The sequence below is a fragment of the Vidua macroura genome, chromosome 2 (assembly GCF_024509145.1).
Source record: "Vidua macroura isolate BioBank_ID:100142 chromosome 2, ASM2450914v1, whole genome shotgun sequence".
Lineage (NCBI taxonomy): Eukaryota > Metazoa > Chordata > Aves > Passeriformes > Viduidae > Vidua > Vidua macroura.
Genome location: NC_071572.1, coordinates 107,212,314 through 107,229,141, shown reverse-complemented (window position 1 = coordinate 107,229,141; position 16,828 = coordinate 107,212,314). Strand labels below are relative to the sequence as shown.

Below are 16,828 nucleotides of genomic sequence, written 5' to 3'. Positions count from 1 at the left end.
AAAGCAAAATATAATAAAAGTCTCATAAATTATTGAATGCTGGACATATATATTGGCTCCAGCTACACAGACAAAAAAACCCCACAAACCCTGCCAGGCTGTGAGACAAGAGTCTTATGGCACAATATGTTCTTGTTCATTCGTTTTCAAAAACTACATTAACCTTTTATATTCTCATTACGCTGTGATTTGTCTTATTCCCTAAGATTACAAGGAGTGACACAATTGGATTTTGCCACATCTCTTGTCTACTGTTTCAAAAGTATTCAGGATCATTATGGATTAAATGACACAATAACATGGTCAGTATTTCATTTGCTGCTTCACAGCTGTTAGAAGGTGTTTCTCTGATCTCAAACATGAGAGGGGCAGCCAAATCTCACTAGTGCCTCTTGGCTGCAGGTCATTCCAACAGATGTGGGTTATAACTAAAATATATTTAAATTATCTGCCTTCCTATCACTTGGATCCAGTGCAGTCTTTCACTGAAAGAAAACAGTTGGTAACTATTTGCAAGGATTTTTTTTTTAACTGGATTTAAATCCTTTTTTCCAAAAAATAAAACAAAGACATATTTTGATAGGTTCATACCAATGTTCCATCTACAAATATCAGCTTATCTCTGCAAAGGAAATACCAAATGAATGTACTTGAAAAATAGTGGTCGTGGTATGGGCCTGCCTTTGCTCTTGTCAGCTGAACCACAGCCAGGCAGTTCTGGTCTGGAACTAACAGGTGTGACCCTGCACTTACAGAGTTGCACAGACTCCTGCCCCTCATCTCTGAAGTGACAAATAGGTCAGAACTCCCCAAAATGTAAACTTTCCCGAAGTAGATGAATATTTTATAAATGTCCATGACACAGAAGTATTAATAAGACTGGAGAAAAGAAAGGTAAAGCAAAAGTTCCTTAGTATGCTATTAAAATAAACAGATTATTAAATTACAACTTTTGAATGCAACTTCTGGATCCATTTCCCCTATCCATTCTAAGATGAAATAGAATTTTAGAATATCTTTACAAGTATTCATATGCATAGGTACCCACCCATCCATGGAATATTCCTTGTGGTTATCACTATAATAATGTGACATGATGCACTAAATCAGTACTTTTGTGCTCCATCTTGCAGACTTTACTGATATGGTGTGACAGTACCAGCACCTCTTAAATAGCCTTCTAATATTTTTTCACTTTGAATCACACATGAAAATTTAATTATGTGTGATTCTTCCATCAAAGTTGTCCTAATCTACTACAGCCAATAATGTAATATTGTAAAAGGAAAAACCATTAAATTTTATGAGATGGGTATTCAGGCAACCATTTTTTTCCTGTGAGATATTTAATCATTATCTTTAACTCATATAGCTATCTGACACTGAACAGAAAGCAGCCCCATCTTGTAGAACCACGGTGTTAACAAAAATGCAGAGGTTAAAATTGGAGCTGATCATGAAACCATCCAACCTTATGAGGATTTGCTGCCACAGAAAACAGATTAGGAGGAAATTTAGAATCTGGACTGTTTGGAAAGCTGCTTTTTATGATAGCACTTCCTCTTTAATAAGCATCCTGAAGCATTTCTCTGAAATGCAGAAAATACAGAAAGCAATGTCTACAGAAGTCTCCATTTTTGTTTCGAACCTAACTTTCACCTCATAAAAGTGATACTTCAACAAATACAGCCACTTTTAGGAAAATACAGCAATAAATTGGATTATGGAGTTCTGATAACGATTTTCATATCCTGATCAAAGCCAATGTGAAGTGTTGCACGACCAGGATCTATAGCAGATACCAAAAAAATTACATTACCAAAGATAACTGGGCATGTGCACATTCCTCACATGCCTATGTGTTCTTTCACATGAGTCTTTGAAGAAATGACAACACTGATATCAGGGACAGGGTTAGTACTGCCACATTGTCACACTCTGCTTTCCTGCAGCTAAGGACAGAACACCTTTTCTCATTATGTCAGGCAAGCATAAGAAAGTGTAGAGACTTTATACATCCAGAAAATAAAAAAAAAAAAAAGGAATTTTAACTCTCTGCAGCAAGATGATTTGCATCAGTTTGCTAAAACAAATTGTCAATCATAACAAAAAGGAAAACCAAACCAACAACAAAACAAAAAAGAAAACAAACCACTAATAATTCAAGGGGTTTCTTACCAAACCATAGGAATTTTGATACAAGAACAACATTGATTATGATCTGCTCTACTTTTTATTAATATGCAAAGTATGTGAGATTCACTTCCCCGTCTCTCAGAAAAGAGAGACACTGGGTAAAGAAATCCTCTTAGAGCCACCCTACACCCCATTTTTGGAAGTCTGGACAAAGGTATTTTATACAAAATTACACTAAGAGAAACAGAGCAATTACATGTCAAAACAAAATCCGAGGCGAAGTGCAGCAGGGAAATAAAATCAAGTTACTCATTTGTGTAGTTCAAAAACCTGCCCTTTCTGCAGTGTTACTGCTCTGATGTTTCTTCCTGATAGTAAAAGCATCCCAAATCAGTGATGAGAATGTGATTTTCATTAGCTTTTGCTTTTTAAAAAGTTTTACACTAACATATCAAGTGGAAAATAATTCATTTTTCTAAAATCAGTCATAAGTTTTTCATATCAGAGATGATGACTCAAACCAAAATGCTTTAAGCACCCTTAGTTAGTCACCAGGCCCTTCCTATAATACTTTATACTATCGAGAACAGTTTCAAACATGTCGTTCCAGAATATCAGTGACAGATTAGATGTCAGAGCCATCTCAAACACCACATTTTATACATTTCCAATACCCTTCAATAATGAATTAACTTTTTGCTTAATGACTAAAAATTTAATTAATTTACTGAAAACAGGCACAACTAACCATTCTTTTAATTAAGAAAAACCATTAAAATCCACAATTACCTTTGAAACTGTTAGAAGTTTAAATGTTACATTATTTTATAAATGCTTATCTTTAATCAAGTTTATGAAGAATGACATAGCATTAAGTTTAAAATGACAGAAGTTATTTCAGGATTTCTTTTATGCGATGAACTTAGGATTTTAGCTCTCCTTTTATATTTCCCAAGAGACATGTGGACTCAATGCATCCAAGATTAATACCATTAATTAAAAGCAGGCACTATTTACTAGCCACAAGTTTGGGTGGTTTTGTTTGTTTTTCTTTTTCCCAAAGGTTCTTTTTCATATTCAGGAATGGATGGGGGGGAGGATTACAACTCCCTTGCACATATACAAAAAAATAAAAATTAAGCATGTTCACTTGGACAAAGCTGATTCCACTTTTTATGAACACAATAAAACCGCTCATGAACACAGAAATAAATTTCACATCCTTCAGTTTTCATTAGTGACTCAGATTTCATGCTCTGAATTTTGCCTCTTCCCTTTCCCAGATTTCTGAATTTTCTTCTAACATGAAAAAGGGACTGGAAAAAAAAAAAAAAGCAAGTAAGTATTCTTGTTATGCAGGCATGTTAAAGACATGAGGTTAGCATTACATCCCCTACCTTGAGGTCACTCTTTGCCAGTTTACTGACATGCCAGAGTAGGATGTAGCACTGGTTCTACTGAAGTTGTAGTGTAAACACAAGCAGGTGAAGTTGTAACAGAAGCCAAAGACTTTCAACCATATGCCTTTTCTAAGAGTATAAACACAATAACTTTGTCCTCCTAACTACTGTGAAAAATCCTGCTATCTTCCAGTTACACTTGAGCAGCACAGCTACTGCTCTGTTAATGAGAAACAGAACTGTTTCCCCTGAAGCTTGAAAACAGCTGAGAAATCCCTAAAACTGGGGAAGGTCCAGCAGCCTATTAGACTGGTGGCTCCAGCAGCAGTAGCTGATAGCACCCTTCAGCACAGTGAGACACTCAACACTTCATGAGTGAAAAAATATCATCTCAGGTCACTCTTGGACCCTGATCTGACATAAAGAGCTTGGGGGTGGTGTGAAAAATATCCTAGTTTGATAGTCCTGGTAGCACTATTTTAAAAACTAAAGATAAGACTTTTTTTTTTTGCCCAACTTTCAAGTGTTCAGAGAGACATTGCCAAAAAAAAATATGTCAGAAGTGTGTCAAGAATACTACTGGTTAAAAGAATCGTGAGGGAGTAATTTATTTTTGAGAAATAAAAAAAAACCTAAGTGCCTATCACTTACAAAATGTGAGATGCTTCATCTGTTAAAATATAATGTGAAAAAAAAAAAAAAAGTATTTTCTTTGAAAATACTACTCATTAACATTCCCTGAACTGTACATACAAGCCCCCTGAACTGCTGTCAAAATCATCAGAAATGACCTGGAAAATAGAGCAAAAGTGAGATTACAAAGTTAGTTATGGCTACTTAATTATATTGAGTGTCAGTACAGTCAAGGGCTATCTACAGAACTTAAAAGAAAGTTCCCACGTTTCCAGATGAGTCAGCATTAACATGGCAGAGGATAATCACTGCAGATGGATGCTCCAGGCATCAGGGAAATATATTCAGCATGAAGGAGCCTAAGTTTGGGCATTTATTCGATCAGCCTTTGATGAAAGAAAGCAATTTCTGGTGTTGGGATGTGTAAGCAAAGTACAGAGGACAAGAGAGGAGCTGCTTCTGTGGCAGCCTGCACGAGCCAGCACACAGCCACAGCTTGGATGCAGGGAGCCTTGGTTTTTCTCTGCATCTCAAGAGGATGCACCTACAGAAAAAATATAGAAAAGGCTATCAACTACAGCGTGAAGAATAACAAATATCCCTGTGAATCTTAAACCTGGAAAACAGATCATGAGATATAGAGTTGATAGCAGTCAACTTAAGTCATGAATGGCAAGGAGGAGGACAGCAACTGTTGAGTCCATTCTTCAGCATAAAAAAAACAAACAAACAAACAAACAAAAAAAAAAAAAAAAAAAACCCAAAGGTTGAAAGCCAGAAGCCAGAGGTAGAATTCTTCACACCACACTGGAGAGCTGGAGAGCCCAGCTGTATCCTGACTAGCTAACCACTATTAATGCATTTTACACATCTTTAAAAGGTATCTGAAGATGTTCTTGGAAAAAGAATCCAGGTCTTTAACTTCCTGAGCTGCAGATTGATAGAGATTGTGAGAAAATTCTGGAAAAATATTTTTTTTACCTACTCTTATAGTACAACACTAGAAGCAGGACAGTGTGGCAGATGAGTCTGAGGCCTGACCTAGTATTCTCTGTGTCTTTTTAATAATCCTAAAAATACTCAAAAATGAAATGATGATAATAATAATGTTAATAATAGCTATGGGTTAATTTATTCATAAGATTTATTGTTGCATAAATATTCAGCAATCTGAAATTGTGAAATGCCTCAGCATGCAAGCAGGCATTGAAAACCTCCTAAGCTTCAGATTAGCCAAATTCTTTGATACGGTGAGGCTGCAATAAGCAGATTTCTTTTCCTATGGCAATCCTTATAATCTAGTGCAATCTCAAGTGCTAGCTCAGACATCAACAGAAGCATCCTTTTTTTTTTTTTTTTTTTTTTTAATATTTCAGTAAAAGGCAAACTTTTAGAAAACAAAAGCAAAACACAACTGTGCAGATGTGTAAAATTAACAGTATAAACTCAGGAATTGAGTCAGTCTTTTCTTTTTCCTCCCTGTAAAGCACAATGCAATGTTATAAATTTAAATACATTTGGAGCTTTTTCTTTACCAAAAGATCTGTATCTGCATGAGTTCCATAGGTTACCATGCTATTTTGTTGGATTAATGACAAAAACCCCATGCATGTATAATCAGGGTAATGTGGTAGCACATTTCAGTTTCTACAGGTCATTTATAATTTACGCAATTTGTTCCCTCTTTTTTAATGGCAACATTTTTCATCCAAAGTTGTGCTTCCCTCAGCTGCAAAATGGAGAGCCATTCATTTAATGTATGCAGATGGAAAACAGAAAAAAGGTCAGACAAATTACAGCCTTGTATTTGCAAGAAAAGTAGAATTCTACAGCCTTCCTGGAGAAAACACTCAGAAATACACCTCAAAATATCGCTTAGAACTACAGCAAAAAGAGATTTGTGAAAATGTTTACCCTATCATTATGCTGAAATAACTTGAAAAATAGTGCCACTTTCTTATATGGACCTCAGTATCCGTTCTGCTTATTTTGCAGTACTTTTGGTCTGAAAAGATAAAAACAAAAATACAAAAGCCACATTCAAGGTAAAAAACAAAACAAACACCAAAAGAAATCAAGGACCCAAATCTCAAAATCATGTGTATTGTACAATTATGAAACATATTTTGAGGAAATATTACATTTTAAGGACAGTCTAACTACAGAGTAATAAAAACTTCTAAAAGGCCAAATTAACTTATGAATGACCAAATATTTTCCTGCTTTAGTTTTAAAGGCTAGCTCAATATCACTGGAATAAACTAAAATAAATGCTAAAATACTTGGTTCCATTTTTATATTTGCATCAACACAAAATCCTTTAACTGATTTTATGCTCAATCTAGATATTATTAGAGAGGATCAATACTAGATTTTTTTTTTTATTTTGAGTAAATTTTAATGGCTATATCAGAGTTATCAGTTGGTAAAGAAAATTATCTGGATACATATTTGTTATATTTAATACATGAATAATGTGAAAGAAGGGATATCAATTTCCCTAAAGCATTTTTAAAATGCTTAGTTAAAAATTGTAAATGGACCCAGTCATTTCCATTTCACTAGAAAAACCCCCAAAAACTCATAGATTTATCCATAAAAATACGCTAGAGATAGACTTTCCTCCCCACCCCTAAATAGAGCATAGCTTTTCAAAGTTGCAAAGCCAATTGTAAATCTTCCTGTTTGACTCCTTATTCAGTGGAACACACTGGAAGGATTACAGGGCAAATCTCTGTCCTCGTTTAGAGCCAAGTTTCTCAGTCACCTTGCAGAGAGCATTGTTACTAATATAGTTTTGTTATCTATTTGCAGTGGATTGGCTTTCAGAAATCCAGTGGTTTGATTATGTTCAATGACCTTCTCAGAGAAAGGCATACACATGCCTTCAGTCAAAAGTTTCTCCCCTTTTTTTTTTTTAATATATATCCTGTTCAATTCCAAGGAGATAGAGAAACAAAGGCAAAACAACATAATGAAAGAACAGCCTTTATTAAAAAACTGAAGTTTCTGCACTTTATTTTAAGAACAGAATTTATTCTTAAATTCATGAAGTTTAAGAAAAGAGTATCTCTACTGCATCTGTACATTAAAGAAAGTTAAGCTAAAATAGTAAAATAAGCTAAAAAAACAATAGAATTTGCATATTTATTAGCACAGCACTACTGAGCTCTTGTCAGCAAAACTGCTTATGTCAAAATCTTGGATACCATCCTTTTAAATTTCACTGGTTGCATTTAATGTTCAAGAATTGTGACTGTTTTGGATTGCAGCATTTAAGTGGTGGTGTACCCAATGGTAAAGTAACTTCATTTAAAGTTCAAAGCTGCATTTCTGGGCTCATAGAATTCTGTTAAACTAGAAGTCAAACGATATTTTCATAATAAGAAAACAGTGCCTGCAAATTCCTCACCATACCTTTGAAACTATTTGATTTCCTGAAAAAGTGTATTTAAGCTCAATTTTCTAAGTGATTCAGGTGAACAGAAGCAGAAGAAAAAAAAAAATCAACAGTCCTCAAGAATTTCTAGGATTAATTAACTTAGGCACCTGGACTCTGGAAGGCTATTCACAAAAACGTCATGAAGGCCGTGTAAAACTGTGGTTTGCTACTCAAAAAATAATATATATATGGGGAATTAATCAAATTCTGTTTCTGCTTCCTTCAAAATAACAGCTTAAAATAGAATTACCCGTGTATCAGGTGAGGGTAGTGGTACTCACCACCATTATCTCTGGTGTTCAGTCACAAAATTATGGTGCAATGAGAAGTTCCTAAGTAGTCCTCCTGTTGTATTGTTTTATGAAAAAGCTTCACGTTCAGTGAGTTTGACTATATGTGTCTTTTTCTCATGTTCAACATATCCATTTTCCAAAGATTATGTAAGCTAAAATCTCTGGGAATTTAAGAATGCATCTCAGCAAGCACCTCTCCTTTTGAATATTTTAAAGATGTTTCCATTGTCATGTAGAGAATTTTGTTTTCTGTTGTTCTGTTAAAAAATTCATGACATTATGCTTTGTTCAGAGAAGGGCAAGAGTGTCTCATTCAAATGGATTGAACTTTGGCTATCTATGATCTCTTATTCATAAATGGGGTGACATACTGGGATTTTTTTCTATTACCCTGCTACTATGTAATTGCAGAATGTGGTATGAAACACAGGGCTTTTTTCTTTCAAAACAGGTGTAATTGAGACATAAAATGGGTCCTTGAGAGAACAGGAGACCTGTGTTGCAATGGCTGGATCTGAGGGGATCCTGGCATTCCACTCCTCCGAATTCAAAGGATCGGCAGAGTCATTAACGCTGTTATCAGGCTGCAAGCGGATAACATATCCTGTGAAAAAGCTCATCTCTTGCCGAGTATAATGCATGTATTCTGGACTTCAAGAAAAAAAATGTGTAGCAGGCCGATGGAGGGAATGTCAGCAGTCATTTGCTTCGCCCTGAGCAGAACAGCTGAATTATCAGGAGTAATTCTGAAGTGGAGCCTCTAATGGGCCCCCATACTACAACAACACTGTGCTAGAGAAATCTGGAAATATATAAAACTGAGCTCTCAAGTCTTTCTCTTCAGAGGGGGAAAGGTAGATTGAAAGCAACTAAAACAAGAACAGACAGATGTGGAAGTCAGGGGCGTCAAAAGAGCAGATCTGGGAACTCTTCCTCCTACAGAAAGTTTCTGTGATTTCTTGAAATGGCAAAATATCTTTAATTCAACAACTAACTGATAGCATGCAAAGGAATTATGAAAATTGATCTGATATGACTGACTAATGTTTGGATCTTCTGAATGAGATCCATGGCTGATTAAATATTCATGATATTATTTGTACGTTGAATTGAGCGTCTTAGCAATAAAATCAATTCATTAACTATATTAATAAGGCTACACAATTGTTAACAGAGTAAATGCCATTTGAGACAATATTACAGTAGCAAAACATGTGACTCTTTATAGCAACAGTTAAAGGACTGGGGACTTTTTGAGGATTCATATTTATTACATGTTAGTTCCTGAGATTTAGTTTTATATATAGCATGTTATTTTCAAAGGGAATCAGGAGTAGCCCTTTAAATTGAAAAATAACATCAATTTGTCCATGTACAGTATTTTATAAATGTTTGTCAATCTCTTTTGTGAAGCATGCATTTTTACCATATTTCATTAGGTCTCTCATCTACATTTTCCCTCACAAAATATGCTAAAATTTTGCTCACTTTTGAGAGGCTTAGCATGATTTTTGCCTTCCTACTCTGTATCGCTTAAGAGGATGAACATGGGCATTAAACACATTGTTTGAGCTCATTGTGGATCAAACTGTATGCCCCATGCATATTGGAAATTTAGGTCACCTCACTGCAGGAGTCCCAAGGGGCCTTTGGGACAGCTGTAAAATACTGTAAAACACCACTTCCAGCAGAAGGAAAGAGTCAGGAAAAAGGGCTGCCAGAATGGCTGAGTGGGAAATTGTTGCACAAAGGTTGTCCTAGTAAGTGCCAACACTTTTCACTGCCTCTTGCACAAGAAGAAACACAAAGTGGCCATGTTGGTAAGATAAAGATATTTCACTCTCTTGATGCACATCCTGAGAGACTTTTATCCAATCATCCAGTATTTCAGTGCTCTTCAAAGGCAAACTCCTCAGCTTTCCTGACTTTTGTATGATTGCTTTGCTAATAAACATAGACATGTACCACAGGAATTATTCTTAAGACTTAGAAGAGTAGCCCAAAAGTATGACTCAAAGGACAGAGTTAGCAAATAAAGCCGATACAGTGCTGAGACCTCAAATTCACCTGCAAGGACTTAACTTTCAAGAGTTTCTATTGTCACCAACGGGGCAGTTTCAAAACAAAACCCCATACAATTTTATCATTTTGAGAACTTGTCCCTAATTTCCAGTTAGCCCACCACAAGTATTATTTTTATCAAGTTCATTTACTGCACACATGTTTATAAAACAATATAAATGAGTCCAATCAGTTTCCATTGTGTGAGTGCATACATATGGTAGAGAAGTGAAATTATTCTACCATTCTACTATTCTGAACTTTTCTTCTATTCTGAACTATTCTCTCTAATATTCTGAAATTATAGCTACCATTGCACAGCTAGGTGGTAAACTCTTCTAATGGCAATTCATTGCTATATCCATACCATTGCTACTCTGATTTTGACCATGTCAGAAATTGGCTTTTTTTTTTTTTTTTTTTTGGTAAATATTTATATTGTTCCTGACATTCATACCCTGGGTTAATTAAGGTGGAAATCTGAATGCAGATTATTAAACCATAAAGTTAAGCATAAAATAAAAATCAGTTAACTTCTTTCTAATTGGTCTAGTGTAAAAGTTTCATTAAGCCAGGGTAGTGAATCAGAGTTCCTTCCACATCAGTTCTTCAGTTTTGCTTTACTTGCTTTTTTTCATGAGGAAAGAAAAAGAAGAAAGAAGATGCTCAGCAGTTCATTGATATAATTAAATTACTAACACATTTTAGTTTGAATAAGTAACTATAATTCTAATCCTTCTTTTACTCCAGGTAACTACCGCTTTCTTTTTGAATAAAGGTGAAGAAAAATTAAAACGGAAGTATTTGTTTACTCTAAAAGTACAGTCACTACTTTGGAAATATAGGTACTTTGCAATATAACTGTCCCTGTATTACTGAAGAGTTTCAGGCTTGGGTTTTTGGGTGCTTATTTGATTTTTATGGTCAGTTGTGGGGGGGGGAGAGAGGGAGGTGTGTGTTTGGTTTTTTTAAGACTTATAAATTAGATGGGACTTTTGAATATTCCTTGATTGTTGTAGATTTCTTATTTGTTCAGCACTGTTCTTCAGAAAACACATGCTAATTTTTTTATTATACTCCCTTAGGGAGCAATTTCTAGGAGTTAAAATCTCACTGAAAATGGAACCTCGTTATCCAGTCATTGAAGTTATGTGACATCCCAGAGTTACACAGCTGCTCACAAAAAGTTGTTAGTAAGAGTGCTCTAACATGTATATTAAGTGTTTCAACATGAAAGATTTCAATGCAAAAGCTTGGTTTATATTCACCATCACATCTAAAGAATGAAAAATATACATAAATTATCATGATTTCTTGCATGTGTTGCCAGTTGGCTAAGGAAGAATTATGATGGATAGGCATCAGCTCTTGTACTGTCATGTTTTTGTCACTTATCTTGCCAAGTATTATAAGTTTAGACAGAGAATATTTGTTTTATCTTCAAAAAATATGTATTTAGTAAGACAGAGGACAAAGCTAGATGTTTTATTCTCTCAGGAAATTAGAGAGATTTGTGACTGACTGTTTTGTTTAGACAAACGTCTCACTACTGTTGTTTTATTAACTAATTATGTTAAAACCAAGGGACCATTTGTCTAAATAACATGAGTTGGGGTTTCTTTGGGTGATTTTAAACACATCACAACCTGAATTTATTAAATTTTTACTACTTATACTAAAAGCTCCTAGTTACTTACTAATGGCATTGTTTTACTGTCATTCTTGCTTTGTAGTTCTTTTGCTTTATTCTCTTACAAAACGTCATGATTTCAAATCAATACCTCTTGGAATCACTCTGCCATGGCATCCTGGAAAATGATTGGCAGGGCAAATTAATTTAGCAGGACACAAACGATTTATGGGCAGATTTCCTGGGCTGCAGTACTGGGTTAGGATGAGACATTGCTAATTCAGCTCCATTCTGTCACTAACTAATGCCCTGGGCCCCAGCCAAAACACAGGGTCTACAGCTTGTGATGTTCTTCTCAAAAAACAACTTTGCTGTCAAAGGGACTTAATTTTACATATGCAAACTTAATATGGAGGAAAGTTGAATATTCAGTTAACTGTATTTCTGATGGAGTGAGCATCTTTTTTGATCCACCATTGGGGTCAGATCGTTTTAACAGCTCATGGAATTTGGCATAACACACCTTTTCTAACTGCATTGCAGGCATTTCCTAGATCTGTACTTTCATAAAAAGTCTCAAATCTTGCTTTAGCAGTTATGTCATCATAACATTTGCCTTTCTTCCACACCATGAGTTACCAAGGCAATTTTCTTTTTATTGACAAATCTAAAGACAGAGTGCTTGCAAAAGAAGAGTAGCCGTCAACTGCCTGATTTGACTCATCGCTCATTTTGCAGTATTTTCCACTAAAGAATGAGAAACCATCGGGCATCCTGCATCACATCTTGATAGACTTAAACAAAATTTGACACCGACTTCTTATGTTTAAAAATAATACAAATTACTGTATTGAACCAGGGTTCAAGTAAATTATTTAAAGAGAAAACAAATATCACTTACATTTCGAGATGATTTATCACATTATGTACTTTGCAATGTTAGGTCTTTCCATATCTGTGTAGTTACTTCATGGCTTACATTTAAGCACAGAACATCCCCAGTGGCTTTCAGGGCACTAGCCACTGTGTCTGAAATTTCACATACTTGTAGAACTTAATATTAACCCATCCTATCTTCTACCAGTTTTTGAGAGAGAGAAGTCACTCTCACAAGCAAGTTGTGACTTTCTGTACATGCATAGCAATATAGAGCTGCCTGGAGGGCCCAGGATTTGCTGTTTCCTCTCCTTAAAAACATTGGAAGTTCCTTCCACTTTTTTACAACTGCTCATAATTTCAGTATTTATAAGGGATAATTTCAAACTGCTTTTCTAAAAATGCAAATCACCTGTTAAGCGCTGCATTTCAGAATCACTTCCAGATTCAAACACAGAGCATTCAGATCATCTTTGAATTTCTCTAGCTTTCCTAAGGGTACTATGACCATTTAAAAACATAAGTTAACTTTATAATGATCGATCCTTAAATGCTGCATAATAAGCTACAGACAAGAATTTCTATTCAAATTATTTTTTATTTTTTAAATTGACATATATTTTACCCTCATAAATGTTCCAATATATGCTGATAATGCTACAGCTCTGAGAAAAACACTGTTATAATTTTGCTATTATCCTTAGTCTTTGACCCATTATATGAACCTTGGTTATGATTTCCATTTCTTTCTATTTAATATAATCTAGAAAGGTATTAAAGCTTGAAATCACACAAAATAATATAAAAAATATTCTAATTATTTTATTGTGTAGTTATCACAGAATGTTTTATCAAGTTAATTAAATACAGTGATGCAAACAATTATTTAGCTTCCTAAAGACAGAGGAGATAAAAAAATCTGAACTGGCTTGCTATACTAACTGAAAGCAGAACATAAGAAATAAAATTGATACTCTTTTCTTCCCAAATTCTACTTTAAGAATGAATCATAAGTCCAGTAGGGGAAAAAAAAAATCTCATATTAATTGACCTATATTACATTTTTATAGTTGGAGCCCCAACCCACTACTTCCCCTAGCATGAAGGCAATTTATTTAAGGCAATTCATTATCTTTAAATCTGAACTAAATCCCTGTTTTATTTTATTATTAAAAAAAAAAAAAAAAGAAAAAAGTTCAAAACATTAGTCAAGGACTCATAAGACAACTTCACTGTAGAAACAATATATTTGGTAATATATATGGGATTATTCCAACAAGTTTAGTCCTTATACTACAAATGTTAAGGAAGAGTATGATCATTTATTTCACTGAAGCACTCAAATAAATTAACAAGAACGTTTTATTTGTTTACACTGCGTTGATTCAACATTTGTAGATACAGTTTTCTGTGTCAGCCACCTCACTGTTTTTGAGGAAAAGGGGGAAGATAAGGGGTCCCTTCCCCCACAATGCCAATTTTTGATTTCTAGTGCAAGGGATTTACCCCAATAGAAAACATCTAATGTAAAGGCACCTTCCTTTCTGTAGATTTAGAATGCAAACTAAGTGGAAATAAGAATGAATATTAAACATTAAAAAAAAAAATCATCAATACATTTTAAGACAGGCATACCATGAAGCTGTCAAACAAATTATGTTAATTACTGACCATCTCTAATTTTTAGAGCAGAGAATTCTTATACATACTCCTTACACATACACTGCTCAGTAACATCAAAGGGTAATCACTGTGATGAACTGCAAAAAATATTTTAGATGAGAGTAAAACAGGATATAGTTAAATTTCACACCATATTTCTGTTAGCATGAGTGAAGCACAGAGGCTGTTTAAGGCACTGAACTGGCTTTAGGGTTGCTCCCAATTTCTTCTCTTCTAACTTCATCTTTTCCTTCTCCTCACTTTCCTGTCACTGTGCTGCAGAACTGCAGCCTTGAGTCATCCAAAACACTTCAGTTTGCATGCAGAGTGACAACATTATGCCAAGGACTGCATTTAGCCCTGCTCCTTCAAATTTTTATCCAGTATTTTTTTCAGGACTATCCTTAATAAATCCCCATAACAGCTAAAAAGCAAATCAATACTTATTTCTGGTTCATTTGTTCTCCAATTATCAGCAGGTACTGAAGCAAGGCATAGATACTAATTAAGAGGGGAAAAAAAAAAAAAGAGAGAGAAAGAATGCAAATAATCACAAATTCCTGAAAAGAGAGGAAAGCAAGGGCAGCAGCCAGAAATCACCCTGCTCATGCCAGCTGTGCCAAAGGAGACTGGGATCCAGCTACCTGCTCAGCCAGCTCCATATCCCACTTGTGTTTCTCCTCTTCACCCCAGATAAACTGGGGGGGGACAGCAAGAGCAGTGGGTGGCAGAGATTAGAAATGCTTTTCTGGTTTAGGTAGTTCTGTATCCAGCATTGCATGGAATGGCAGCCAGTGTAAGCATGATGCTTGTTGGCTAGCACAAGAGCTAAATAGAATCTTATCTCTTGTATATTATATATTTTATTCAAGAAATAATCATGCTTAAAACATCTGTTAGTAGCTTACTAACACCCACCCTGTTGTGGTCATTAGTGTGACAATAAAAGCACCATATCAAAAACTTAGTGAGCTGCATAAATATATGTTTGGCTCTGTCACTAAAAAATTAAAGAAACATCAAAAACCACCTCCATCTATCCCACCCTTCAGCACTCTGGCAGATTAAAAGCATGCCTGAAATTCATTTGAAGCCACAATTAATAGGGCAAACACCAGCAGAAGGGATGAGGGCCCTTCCCTTCCAGCAGGGCACACCCCATCTTTGAGCACAAAATGTCAGTAGGGAAGCCTTAATTTATATCAGCTGGAAATTTGACTCAGCATGTACAGAATTAGCCAGCTCCCTGTTGCTGGTCAACTGAGACAAAAATTCTTGGTTCATATCAACAAATGCTTCTCGTAGCATGACTCCATAAATCCTTTAAAAATGGATTTTGCTCTGATTGTGCTATGGGAAATTCCCTTTGACCTATGAAAAAGTGCATTGGCCTCTTAGATGAAGTCTTCTTGTTCTTAATAGGAAACATCAGCTGCATCACTCAACAACTGAAAGGCATTTGCTCCTGTGCACATAATCCCATTGTTCAGTTGACTAGAAGAGTAATAGATTTTCTATGTTTCCTTCCCCTTGTATCTAACTATTGTTGTGGCTCACAAGAAAACAACTCATTTGGAAAACAAGTAGAGCATAATAATTCCCAAACCCTCTGTTTTCCTTCAGCTCTATACTTTCACTACATAGCAATATCTAGAATATTAAATTCACATTCATCCCAGTTCTTAAAGCAAAAGAAAACAAGCAAGCATATTCCCAGAAACTGTCTAGGATAATGAAATCCATATGCAAACTATGGATTCTGTACAATTGCACAAAGAATTTTCTAAGGACTCCTTTGGCTCTAAGACATTTCAGTATGGCCTCATCAACAGACTAAAGCAGCTTTTTAAGTGGGGGAGAGCTTTTTGGCTTTAATATAATATAAACATGCTGTATAATCTTTCTTTCCTACACACTCCTCTCAGAACTGAGCCAAGTTCACGGCGTGACTGTGTCAGCACCCCCACTGTACATCTTTGTTTTGGTACAAAGGGGAAAGGAGAGAGCTTCAGTTTCCTCCATCATACACTGATGACAGGTCCACTTTTTGTCTGTTCTGGAAATTAAGTGTGCTCCAGCTGCAAAATGCTCTTGTTAAGAGTGCTCATTTTACCCTTTTTCCACCTGAAGGAAATACACCTCGAGTGCACTCAGACTGCTCAGCTGAGGGCTGCAAGGCTCCAAGGTCAGGTACAAAACAAATTTGCACCTTTCAGCAAACCCAACTGCTAATGTAGCCACACTCTACATGAGCAGTGAATGGATTAAAGTCTAATAATAATGGTAAAATCTAAAAAAGAAGTGTTAATAGTAGATCAACCCTACAAATGTTCAATAGCTCTTTGAATAAGAACATTTCTTTGCTCTTATCTACACATGTTCAAACATAAGGTAAAAGAGATTTTCTATGGGTGTAAGCACATTGTAAATAACTTCTCCTCTTCTATGTTTACTGGTACCTTGGCTAACCAGTGTTTGTTCTTCATGCACAATATGGATAAATGTGTGCATATTCAGGTTGCCACCAGCCAGAGTAGCAACTCCATTCCAAGCTGACACACATCTCAAAAAGCTCAACAGCACCCCATCCTTGCAGACTGGAAACTTAGATTAGAAAGAAGCAATCCTTAGCACCTAACTGTGCTGCTCTACCTCCTGTATTCATGGATAAACAGCATCCTTGTCAGTACTCTGC

At 35.5% G+C, this 16,828-nt stretch overlaps 1 long non-coding RNA gene across 1 annotated transcript; it reads right to left on the bottom strand.

The window, feature by feature from the left end:
• Positions 1-3,343: 3,343 nt before the first annotated feature.
• LOC128802907 (uncharacterized) lies at positions 3,344-7,974 on the bottom strand. The gene is made up of 3 exons (XR_008435602.1): positions 7,893-7,974; positions 6,084-6,174; positions 3,344-3,452 (listed from the first exon to the last, which is right to left on the bottom strand). It is a non-coding gene; the product is annotated as an uncharacterized LOC128802907 (long non-coding RNA).
• Between the last annotated feature and the right edge of the window lie 8,854 nt (positions 7,975-16,828).